Source organism: Sphaerodactylus townsendi, linkage group LG14, assembly GCF_021028975.2.
Source record: "Sphaerodactylus townsendi isolate TG3544 linkage group LG14, MPM_Stown_v2.3, whole genome shotgun sequence".
In the NCBI taxonomy this organism is placed as follows: Eukaryota; Metazoa; Chordata; class Lepidosauria; order Squamata; family Sphaerodactylidae; genus Sphaerodactylus; species Sphaerodactylus townsendi.
This window is the reverse complement of record NC_059438.1, coordinates 9058975-9072128: the sequence shown is the minus strand read 5'-3', so window position 1 is coordinate 9072128 and position 13154 is coordinate 9058975.

Below are 13154 nucleotides of genomic sequence, written 5' to 3'. Positions count from 1 at the left end.
GATAAATCGATTGCAAAACATAACACAGGGGGGAAAGAGCACGGTCACGTGTCCTCCCTCTTTTTCTTCCTTCTGCGCCCCCCAGGAAAAGCAATCGCAGATCGACTAGGGCATAGGTGTCAAACTCCCGGCCCTCCAGATGTTGTGGACTACAGTTCCCATCATCCAGAGGTGGGATCCAACCAGTTCTCACCACTTCTCTAGAAGTGGTTACTAATTTTTTCTGAGTGCCGAGAAGGGGTTACTAAAGCAACCTCCCTGCCCAATAGGGACTGGAGGTGCGTGTGTGCTGCGGCGCCACTGTTTGAATCCCACCACCATCGGAGCCTGTTATTAAAATTTTTGGATCCCACCACTGCCATCATCCTGGGAGGTAGTCCATAACATCTGGAGGGCAGCGAGTTTGACACCTGTGGACTAGGGGTTTCTTCCCCCCCCCTCCCTTATTTTGAGGCTTACAGCCCCGCAAGGTAGGTCAGTATTGGTCATAGGGGAGTAGGAGGACCAGACTTCCAATGCCTCGCTCTATTACTATGAATAAATGAGAGTCTTGTGGTGGTCTCTTAAAGACTTTTAAAAATATCCAGCATAAATTTTGACCACTGCTTCAAAGGGACCCCTAATAATATAAGAATTTTGCTATGCAGATAATTTATGTAAATGCACATTTAAAAACAAAACATAAGTGTTTGTTGACCGCAGCCAACTCTTCCCCCCCTTTTTTTTCCTCCTTCCCTCTTTGTTTTTGGACCATCTTCCTGAGGGGTCACCTTCGGGACTAACGCCAATCCAGAAATAGTCTATATTATTAGTATTTTAATGTTAACTGTGGTTTTAAATGTTAATGTAAATTGTGTTGTATGCATTTTGTTGTAAGCCTCCCTGGCCCAGACTGTCAGGAGGAGGGTGGGATATAAATAGAATTTGTTGTTGTTGTTTCTTTGATGCAACAAGAAGATCTTGCTGTGTAATTTGGCCAGGTAGGAAGTATGGAAAGAAAAAAAAATTCCCTGTAGGGTCAAGGAGATTTGAAATACAGGAAATATAAGGTGAAATGTAATACATGCCTCTGTTGTTTACGTTATTGTCGGCTGATCTAGGATGACAATAAATGAAGTAAATTATGAAATAAACCTACAATCTAGTCAAGAAACATGTATATATCATCTGTAAGTGGGTGGAGAGTTCCTTCAGGGACAGGGCAGGATATAAGTCCAACAAAATAAATAAATAAGCTAATCACTATAGAGAGACGGAAATCCCAAATCCCAATTTGACCAGGGGGGTGGGGGGAATAGCCTGTCATTAAGAAGTCACCAGGTAGTAATAAAGGACTAGTAGTTCCAGTCTACCTAAAGGTCACAATAAAATAATACATATAAAAAACTGAACTGAAATTATTCTGTACATGCTAAACATAATTATTACATGACTGATAGGTTGTAGTCAAGGATCATTAAACTGGGCCTATGATGAAGGCCAAGGTAAAAAGAATCCCTCTCAACGAGAAAGGCAAAGAATAAATTAAGCAAGTAACGGATTACATTTAAAGACTGAAAAGAACACTCTTCCATGCAGTCTTAATATTCTGTAGTCTTAAGACTAGTAGGGTACACAATGTTCAACTAACTGTACATTCTAAATATCATTACATTTTATATACCCATACTAACCAGAAAGGAAAACAACTCTGAATATAAAATGATCTCCCAAAATAGTATACGCAAAGCACTTTTTGTTGCTGTGCACACTTGGAATTTGTATATGAATGCAAAACAACCCGCACTTTTTCTTTATGGCATATTGGGGTGGGGGGGGGGGGGGGAGAACAGTCTTTCTACTGGGTAAATTGCTTCACTCAAACCCACTCAGAACAGTTCTTCCCAGAGACTCCGAAACTACACTTGTGAAAGGGAGACACTACCAAAGACATATTAAAGTCCTGACCATGTGGCTAATCTAAAACACTGAGCATTGAGATGCTGCTTGGGATGACAAAGAAAGCAAACTTGAAACCTGAAACCTTTGAGATCTTGTCAGCCTTAAGAACGTTGGCCTAAAAAAAAAACAGGGCGAGAGGTTTCTATGAATATCCAGACAATGCAAACACCCTGCAACAATTGATCCGAGGACCTCTCGAAAACATTGGGAGTGCCAACATTCCAGTTAAATTTGTGTGCCCTTTTACTGTGGAATGTGTTTCAGATTGCAGGGCAAATATCTAAACCCTTTCGGAAAGCTGGGTTATATTTTCTCTATCCATGTCCCTTTGAATTCCTTTCCTGAGTGTGAGAGTGGCCAGATATGTTCTTTCATAAGACAGTCCCCTTTTACGAAGCCTGTCTTCCAAAATGTTCAGTTTCTACTTATGCACAAAAAAATCAGTCAAGGGTTTTTTGTTTTGTTTGTTGAAGGTGCAGTTTGTAAACATTTGAGTGGCAGGCTGACTGTCAGGGAGCCCAATTCTATCTGCAGTGCTGATCAAGAGAAGACTGGCACTATGCACCTATTTAAATTATAGTAAACCTGGGCAGCCCAGGATAACCCGATTTTGTCAGATTTTGGAAGGAAGTCCTGGATTGCTCAAGGGAGGCAGGCAATGGCAAACCACTGCAAACCTTCTCTTGCCTTGAAAACCCCACAAGGTGACTGCAAGAAAAATTGTCTTTGAAGCTACAGATGTAACTTAGATGTGCAATTTTTTGCATTGTTCTTTTTTTTTTTAAGGGTACTTGTCCTCTCTTTTTTGGCCATCCAGTCTGATACCCTTCACACACACCTCTTCCAGGAATTCTTCTAAAAGAAGTATTGCTCCAATCACGCAGAGTCAGCATGATGATGTGGTTAAGAGCAGGTGGACTCTAATCTGGAGAACTGGGTTTGATCCCCTACTCCTCCACATGAGCAGCAAACTCTTATCTGGTTAACTGAATTTGTTTCCTCACTCCTATACATGAAGCCTGCTGGGAGGCCTTGGGACAGTTACAGTTCTCTCAGAACTTTCTCAATCCCACCTACCTCACAATATCTCTGTTGTTGGGAGAGGAAGGGTTTGTAAGCCCCTTTGAGTCTTCTTACAGGAGAAAATGGGGTATAAATTCAAACTCTTCTCTTCTTCTAATCCAGGAGAGTCTTCCCAGGGACCTGCCAAATGGTTTTAGAAAGTGGGTGGGGTCAGGTGGGGGCTTTTGCCCAGCAAGGCTCCTGATTGGAGATTTAATTGACTGGGCAGATTTTTAAAACTGTTGCTTTGATAGCAGATGCCACCACAGCACAAGAGTCTTCACTGTGTCACTTCGGGTAAGTTGTGGCAGCCCTTCTGTGGTTGTGCCCACCATATTGTTCAAATTCCAAAAGTGCTCTCAGGCTCAAAAACGAGGGTGTTGTGCATTTTCTGGGTTGTATGGCCGTGTTCCAGTAGCATTTTCTGCTGACGTTTCACCTGCATCTGCAGCTGGAATCTTCAGAGGATCCTCTGAAGATGCTACAACACCCTAGCCTAGTGATTCTGGCCATTAAAGCCTTCGACAAGACATAGGCTCAAAAACGTTGGGAACCCCCATTCTATTCATTCTGTCAAGGACTGTTGGAGCTTTGTTGCAAAAGCTCTGGAAGAGAATGTTCTGCAGCATGTGACTGGTTTAATCTGTAGTTTGCTGAGTGGCTTTTCATTTAACCACAAACAGATAAACTGGAACCAATTGCAGTGCTTATTAGATCATCCTTCCAGGAAGACAGCTAACAAGGTCACCGATTGCTGTTAATCAACTGACAAGCTTCTTGCTGGTGAAGATTTTCGTTCTCATGACCCAACAGTTAGCCAGAATTGCACAGCTGGGTTTAAAGGCAGATTAAATGGTAGGACAGGGCCAAATCAACTAGGGTTGTCAATTCCCCCCTGGGAAATTTCTGGACATTTGGGGGTAGAGTCTGAGGGGGGCAGGGTTTGAGGAGGGGAGTGACCTCAGCAGGGTATAACGCCAAAAGCCCACCCATCAAAGCAGCCATTTTCTCCAAGGGAACTAGTTTCTGTTGTCTGGAGATTGGTTGTCATTCGGGGGGATCTCCAGGCCCAACCTGGAGGTTGGCAACCCTAAAAGCTGCATTCTCTCTCCCAGACCAACAGTGGTAAATTGCAGAATTTGTTCAAGTATGTTTATTTGGGCTTTTAACCCTTCTCTCCAAGGACCTCAATGTGACTTGCACATGTCTCGCTTTTTGTTCCCATAATATCCCTGTGAGGGAGCATATGCTAAGAAAAAGTGGTGTGGACGTTGTAGAACATTTCTGCAGACAGGAAAAAAAATGTTTGCCTCTCCCCCTCCACAGCACTTCCATATGACCATGACACTCCAACAGCCGGCAGAAGAAGAAGTAATAAACACCATCAGTGACAGCAGGACATTTAGGAATAGCTGGAAACTCCATGCCATTTCCAGGAAATGCCCTTTCTCAGTTTTCCAGAAGTGAAGTCATTGTGTCACAGACCACTCCCCCTCCCCCCAGTCTTTTTTTGGTTGCCAGGCCATGCAACTGTAGCTACATTAAGCACAACAACAATGTATAGACCTTCTCAACTTCTGGGCATTGTACCGACACCCCAGCAGCCATTTTATGACTGGTTCTAGCCCACTTCTGTTAGCCGCCATTTTGTTGTATCTACTCTAGAAATGCTGAAAATATCTACAGGTTCTATTGGCTTTAGGAACTCCCAGGTTAGAATATCAGACTGAGATGTGAAAGGCCTAGCCGCTTTCACTCCCAACTCTGCCATGGATCAGTTGGCCTAGCCTACTTCACAGGATTGCGGTGAAGAGAAAACGGGGACTGGAGAGAAGCACATATGCTACCCTAAGCTCCTTGGAGAAAGTATGGGATACTATCGGGAGGGGGGGGGGCAAAGCTACCTGGCCACGCCCTTTTGAACTCCATCAATGGCCAATCAATCCCAGAAGGGCAGAGGGAGAGGCCAAGATTTCATTCACTGAGCAATAGCAACAACACTTGCATATTTCTGGGTTTTTTTAATAGCAGGGTGCTTTTAATCTCTCCTGTTGTTTTCTGCCTTGTAAGTTTATTTCTTTCTAAAGACTTACATTCTACTCCCCCCGCCCCCCTGTCACTAACATCAGCGGTTTCCCATTATCCATTTTGATCTTCACAGTGACATCTCTGTGAGGTAGGTTGGGCTGTATGACTGGTCACCCAACAGGCTTCCACGAGTGGGAAATTTGGATATGGGTGTGCCCAATATTAGTCCACTGCACAAGGCTGACTTTCAGAAGGTACGGGGCTGAAAGAAATAAGAAATCAACCACACTGAATTATTGTAAGGAAAGATACAAGAAGGACATACATGTTTCTTTCAAAATGTAATTCAACTCTTTCCCATGCTGAATTTCAACATTAGCAATAATCTGCAGCTTGAAAGGGAACATGAAAACTTTTCAGCTGTCCAAACATGCAGTTCTACTTTGCTCAGACAAGCCTCCACTTTTCTTTATCTTGTCAAATTACCTTGCAATGCCTTATAAAATGGGAATGAGTCTCCCCATCTCCTGTTAGTTCCAAATGGAAACAATAGGGGATGGGACACCCCCTTTAGCCCCCCCCTTTGGTCTTTGCTCCCCCCCCCCCGAACCAAACTTGGATGGTATCATCAGGACAGTCTCCAGATGAGACCCTGAAATTATGGTGCCGCTAGCTCTAAAAATGCACCCCCTGCAAGCAGAAACAAGAAAAACACAAAATAATACCCCAAAAAAGCTCAAATGCCTTGCATTCAGATTTGGTCATATTTGAGTCGGACATTTTCGGCTGATTTTGGCCCGAATATGCCTGAATGCGCCCAGATTCAGGCCGAATCCAGGATTCAGTGCACCCAAATCTCAAAGCCTACCAGCAATCCTATCCCACAGCCGTTTTGTCCTCACAATAATTGCAGAAAAGTAGGTTAGGCAGAATTAGTCCAAGGTCATGCTGGGGATGGGAACCTAGCTCTCCCTAAACTCATTCTGATGCTCTTGAACTTTCTGAACCAGAGTAACTGACCTATTCTGTTCTGTTTGATGTCCAAACATGTGAGTGGACCTTTTAGATTATATTTTTCCCCTATTCCATTGGAAACAGAAGTACAGCTATAGCAGTGATGGCGAACCTATGGCAAGGGTGCCCTCTCTGTGGAGCCCTCTCTGTGGGCACACACACACAGAGTTCGTCATGTGGGGGGTGGAAAATCACCCCACCTACACACACACATCTAGGCTGGCCTGGGCCACTGAGCATGACGTGCGCGCACCACGGTGAGCAGGGAGAACTCAGCTGGTGGGCCTAGTGCCTGTGCTCCGGGTGGCTGCTGCCTGAGGGGCGGGGGGCACAGAGGAGGCAGAGATGCTAGAGAGGTACAGAAAGGTGCATGCAGGACTTGCTGGAGGCTAGAGCAGGCTGGCCCCTGCTTGAGCGGGTGGGGCGGAGGAAGAAGGAGCCAACCTTTTTTTAAAAAACTAAAACCTCAGCCAGGTTAAATTGCCGGATTAGCACTTTGCGATAAATAAGTGGGGTTTGGGTTGCAATTTGGGCACTCGGTCTCAAAAAGGTTTGCCATCACTAAGCTATAGCATGTCAATAAACTCGGTTAAAATACAGGGAGCTGGTAAGAAACAAGGAAGCAGGCAGCCCTTCCTGGGAGCCCTAACACTTGCTTATGTGAGTACTAGTCCCTTCATGATATCCCAACTTGCGTCATTTTGTCCCAACAAAACCTTCTGGAGTCTTTCTGCTGGCTTGTTCTGCAACCTCTATCTAGTCTGACTGGTCTTTTTTTGTTGTTGTTGCATATGGATAATAGAAGGTGGAAGGAACTTCAAAGCATCCCATCCCACCCCCGGGGCATGATGGAGGGCAGCCCTTCCAGACTGAAATTCACTTGGGCAGGAATCAACAGGCCCATTTGGGAAAGACAGATATAACCCTGGGAATGTAGCTAACTGTGAAATTGAGCAGCCACTTGGAAACCAGAGTTGGCCTTTGCCACACATTTTAGGAGGGAAAGTCTTCCTTTCATGGCCCAACCCCTGTACTTTATAGACCAGCCTGACATACAGAACGGTAGCAGTTGAAACTCCACCACCTATTTCCATCTTTACCTCCTAAATTACAGAGTTTTGCGGTCTGCTGTTAAAGGCACAGAAGGAAAATTTAGCCCTCTTGACCTGCCATCTGGGAGCAAGTATTGTTTACGAAGACTGGCATCGTGATGGTGAGTTCTCAATCTGAAGATGACCAACACTCTGCCACCTCTAGGAACTCCCAGTGCCAGCAGCGTGATGCCCGTGGGCCCCCTGTGGGTGCCAATGCAGCAACACAAGCAACCTCCTGTCAGATTTTGCTTCACAGGAAAAAATTTCTGTTGATCTGGGCAACAAGAACAGCGTACAGTATCTCAAAATACTCGTTTTATTTCTCTTCCCCCATTTTTGGTCCTCAGAAAACAATTGCTGTGAACATACGCTGAATGTTGTTGGTCTGTGACAGCATTCAGGGAGGAAAAAGGGATATCTCTATTTCCATTGCCCGAACTTTGTGCACAATGTCCCTGTGTGCTACCCTTCCCTATGCATGCAAGTAGAAAGACCACTTGTCTAACTGTGCATTCTACTCCAAAACTCCCATTAAGTCTGACTCTTCAGATGATGATAAGGAAGAAGAGTTTGGATTTATACCATTAATTGATACATTAATGTTACATTCCTTTGAAATATGTCTAATAAGTTTTGTGTGTCCCCCCTCCCAAGAGTTTGGATTTATATCCTCCCTTTCTCTCCTGTAAGGAGACTCAAAGGGGCTTACAATCTCCTCTCCCTCCCTCCCCCCCACAACAAACACCCTGTGAGGTGGGTGGGGCTGAGACAGCTCCAAAGAACTGTGACTAGCCCAAGGTCACCCAGCTGGCATGTGTTGGAGTGCACAAGCTAATCAAATTCACCAGATAAGCCTCCACAGCTCAAGTGGCAGAGTGGGGAATCAAACCCGGTTCTCCAGATTAGAGTGCACCTGCTCTTAACCACTAAACCACGCTGGCTTGCCCGAAGTACAGTATTGTGTCCATTCATTCATTGAGTGCTCATAGACCTAACAAGAGTGAGCAAGAGGGGAAGGGTACATTTATAAACAGCATATCTATACTTCACATATACAAAATTCAGCTTGCCGAAAGCAACAAACGGAGCTCCACCCAAATAGAAGAGGTTAGGAATACAGAGTGATGGGGGCTGCTCTTTCTGCTTCTTTTGGATTGATTTGATCTTCATTTCCACTCTCCCTGGGGAATCTTCTGCAGTATGATTTGCTGGAAATAACTCCCATCTCCAGAGGCCCGGCTGCCCATCAGTGAGTGCTGCCTTTCCTGAGCCTCCTTCAGCACTGTAATTGCAAATCAGATTTGCATTACAAGAAGTCCAGCCTGCACAACTTATGAATGTACCAAGCAGCCTATCCATTACCCGTTTATCAACCTGAGGGAGTTAGCTGGGGAATGTATCACCATGGTGTTCTCTTTCAGCCTCAGAGATAGCCAACCTCCAAGCAACCTCCTGGAGAGCTGCTGGTATTACCAGTCATCCCCAGATGACAGCGGTCAATTCCCCTGGAGAAAATGGCTGCTTTGGAGGGCGGACTCTATGGCATTGCATACTAATGAGGTCCCACCCTTCCCCAAATCCTGCCTTCCCCAGACTCCACCCCCAAATATGCAGGTATTTCCCAACTCAGTTGGTAACTGTTGGTATTTGGCAAGTGCCAGTCACACAATCCAGTAAGGAAGGAGTTAATGTTATACATGCTAATTAGTCAGTGAGGTCAGAAGTCAGTGATCAGGTAATTGCGATACATGCAGGTCCACATGGAGGATATAGGTCCGTGGCGGCGAACCTTTGGCACTCCAGATGTTATGGACTACAATTCCCAATTGGCCATGCTGGAAGGGGCTGATGGGAATTGTGGTCCATAACATCTGGAGTGCCAAAGGTTCGCCACCACTGATATAGGTATATATTCTATGTTCTCTCTCTGCACAAGCTCTCGATTAGCTTGTTAGCCCTGTGATAGCCAAGCAGGAGCTAGCTAATGGAGCTAGCCAGTTAGAAAGATATTTTCTTGTTTTGTATCCAAGTTTACCCTTATGTTATAGTTTGTAAACTTTATTTACAGCAAGCCTCTGCTTTTTTATTGCACAAACTCTGCATCTATAAAAAGTGTGGTATAATAATCACAACAGAGATTCACCTCAGTAACCCTATTCATGATGGCAGTAGAAACATATCTTCCAACCTGTAACAAATGCAATTAAGAGGAAATCTGTTCTTATACCAAGGATTACTGGGCAAAGCATCTCTGGCCGCTGCATATTACTAATCGTTCTATCCCCGTTTGATTAGCTGGGCTAGCTACATTTAGGACTTGGATGGGAGATGGCTGGGATTGGTGCACAGACAAAGACAGTAGCAAGCCATTTTTGCTCCTTTCTTCCTTGGACACTCCACACTTGAGGTCGCTTTGTGTCAGTTGTGACTGAGTTGCTCATGTGGCTCCAGAGGTGCCATAGGGCACGCTGATGTGTTTGTTTCCTGCCAAGAGTACCAGTGAGCAGCCAGCTGCAAGCCGCCTCCCACCCTTGCCCATCCTCCCCCACTTCTTCCTGCTCTTGGGCAATTGAGAGAGTAATGGATTCAAGGTGCAGGAAAAGAGATTCCACCTAAACATTAGGAAGAACTTTCTGACTGTCAGGGGGTTCGATGGTGGAATTCACTGCCTCGGTGTGTGGCGGAGTCTCCTTCTTTGGAGGTTTTTAAACAGAGGCTGGATGATCGTGTGTCGGGAGTGCTTTGATTGTGTGTTCCTGCATGGCAGGGGATTGGACTTGATGGCCCTAGTGGTCTCTTCCAACTCTATGATTCTATGAGCTATAGACTTTCTTGGCCACACGGCAGCCATTTTTCCTCCTTGGGCTGCCAGTGTCAGAACATCTTTAAATTAGTCAGTTGAAACAGTTGTTAATGAACAATGGTTCCTTTATTGCAGGTTAGAATAATCTAGTACAAAGACGTCTCTGGCTGCCCCAGCCAGGACGTATCTGTTTTAAAGCAACCAACATGCCCATTTTCCCCGCCCACCATACAATCATCCCTCAGCTGCACTACAGACCAAAGTATTTGGCCTTCACTAGCTGAGCAGAGGAGAGATAAGCAGTCAGGAAGCAACCAAAGAATAGTTTCACACAGCAGATTCACACAGACCAGACTTACCATCCCCCAGTACTCAGGCCACCCCGACAGCCAGCTCTGGGTTGAGAAATACCAGGAGAATTTGGGAGAGGAGCATGGGCAGGGTGGGGCATAAAGAGGAGAGGGATTTCCGTGGGGGTATGATGCCAGAGAGTCCATCCATCCTCCAAAGAAGCTATTTTCTCAAGGGGAACGGACCTCGGTCATCTGGAGATCAGCTGAAATAGCAGAAGATCTCCAGATGCGACCTGGAAGTTGGCATCGGCAACCTTACACTGTTCCCATGTAGCCATTTCCTCTCCCTGCCACAGGCAGACATTTTTCAAATGGCAAGTGAATGTTGTTATATTGATATCACGTTATAGCAGTATTTGTAACAGATTCTTTAGTTCCTGTTGCAGAGATATAAAGAGAAAGGAGTTATCTCCATAATGGAAGGTGCTAGAGATGAACTTTTTTTGGGGGGGGAGGGGGGAGAAAAGAAAGCAAGCTGATAACACAGAGAACGTGTGACAAATATAATATTACATTCCTGAATTTTTTTTAAAAAAAAAAATTTAAAAAATCCCTGGTGGCCTAGGGGTAGAATTGCTAACCTCCAAGTGGGAGCTAAAGATCTTCAGGAATTACAGCTGATCAGCAGACTACATCAATCAGTTTTTATTTATATACTTATTCATTTAAAGCATGTTACTCCCCTTCTCCCGGAGAAAATGGCTGCTTGGGCAGGTGGGCTTCAGAGCAATTTATCCTTCCAAGGTCCCACCTCTCCCCTAACCCCATTCTCCCAGGCTCCGCCTCCAAATCTCCAGGTATTTCGGAACCTTGGGTTGGCATCGTTACCTGAAGAGTGTGCGGGGAAAATAGCTGCTTTCAAGGTCCTGGGGCACTGCAATTGTGGGGAAATCAGTCATGTGAACGATGCAATGCTGCTGTGAGGTATCAGCAGCTGAAACAGCAGTACGATTGAAACCACACAAGCCTGTCAAAACGCCCTGTGGAAAGCACCCAAGATTTCCTAAAACGTCAGTGTGGTCTGACCAATAGGTAGGTGTGCAAAATGAGAACGACACTTGCACAGCGGCTGTGTAACAGGAAATGATGACACATGAATGATGCTCAGCTCTCTGTTGTTGTTGTTGTTCCCTCCCCTCTTTCCTGAGGTGTCAGGTCAGGCCTATCAGAAGAGAGAGCGAGTCTGCTCTGAGGTCTGGGGTCTCCCTCTCCCTCCCCCCCTCCTAGCAGCAGACTAATTTGGAGAATGGGGGACACATGCTGCAGAATGATCCGTCTCTGCTGGGCAATGGCACCCCTCCCCTCCTAGCAGCCGCCTAACAGATGCACATGCTACAGAAGAAGACATCTCTTCTGGGCCACTGAGCCCCCCCCCCTTCCTGCTGCCCCCTCTCTCCCAGCCGCCCAGGGCATCTGTCCCTTTCATCCTCCCCCCACCCCCATCCAGCTCTGTCTCTTGATCCATAAAGGTTATGGCTGCCAACCAATTACTGCTTGTTTTGGTAGTTTCATTTTCAATTACGCTGTTGTCAAGCAGAGTGCAATTAAATTTCCCAATACAAAATACAATGACTGATGATGTTCAATTAAGATATCAAAACACTAGTAAATTAATATCACTGAGGGCCAACCCGCGCATGAAATGCAGATGTATACAAAGATGTCCCAATGACCCCTCTCTTTTTTACAGGAAAAGAGCAACTGATAGTCAGAAAATAGAGAAAGGGGTGCATAAAGACACAATTATAGCCAGGTCTGCTCAAAAGGAAACCCTATTATATACTTTACTTTATGACTTTTGTCTACGTGACTAGTCTCACATAGGCAATGCTGGGGTTAGCTGAACAATAGCTTAATCAATGGACTGGCCATAACACTCTGACCTCAATAGCTAATTAGCATGCACACAGTTAACCTCTTCATGTTTGAATTGTGACAGACACTTGCAAATACCAACAAATTGGTGTCGGTATGGAGTCAGCCCAGCTGGTGCCAGCTGGCAAAGCTGAAGAGCAAGAGCAGCAGATATCATCATGAGACTCAACCATGTAAGAGGGGCATGGGCTGTGATCAACACAAAGGGCTGCCCATCAAGATAAAACTGCCCACTTGATGATCAAGGCCTCCTTTTTGATGGTGGCAGACTTCCATTTGACCAGCTGTAGTTTGTGCTTAAGAGGCAAGATGGGGTGCTCCTCCCCTGCACAGTTTTGCGAAAGGACAGCCCCCAAGACGTCAGCATGGATCATAAAGGGTCGCTGGAAGTCAGGATTCCATAACGCTGGCCCCTGAGTGAAGGCCTCAAAAGTCATCTAGTGGGTCTGGTGTGTCCGCATTCTCCACCACAATGTTGTGACTGGAACTGTCGCCTGACCCAACCACAGTGCCCCATTACCTCCACAGGTCTGTAACCGGGGAGAAGGGGCTGCCCCCATTGGTGAACTGGCTTCCTGTCAGTCGGCCCTCCAAAGCACACCGAGCTAGCATTAGGCCTGCCTTCCAGCCAGCTGAGGGCTCTTCCAGCTGCCCTCTTGCCCATGGCCTGTGAACTGTTCCCACACTGCCCCAGTCAGGCCTCATTGGCCGGCTGTTTATTCAGGGGCCCTCCTTTTCCCAGCATCTAACCCACTGCCTGGGCAGTCCTTTGGCACGGTCAGGTCACTCACTCATTTGTCTGCCTGTTTTGTGGCTTGCTGATGCTTTCCTACCACCTCTCGTTGCCATGTTGAGCTGGGCCCCGCAGGTAAGTTGTCACCAGGTTGCTCAGATCAGGGTAGCTGTGGAAGTCCAGGGCCCCCAGCTCCAGACTGGTCCTCCTTTCTTTACCAGCAGAACAACTGGTTGAAAAATCAGCCTGCT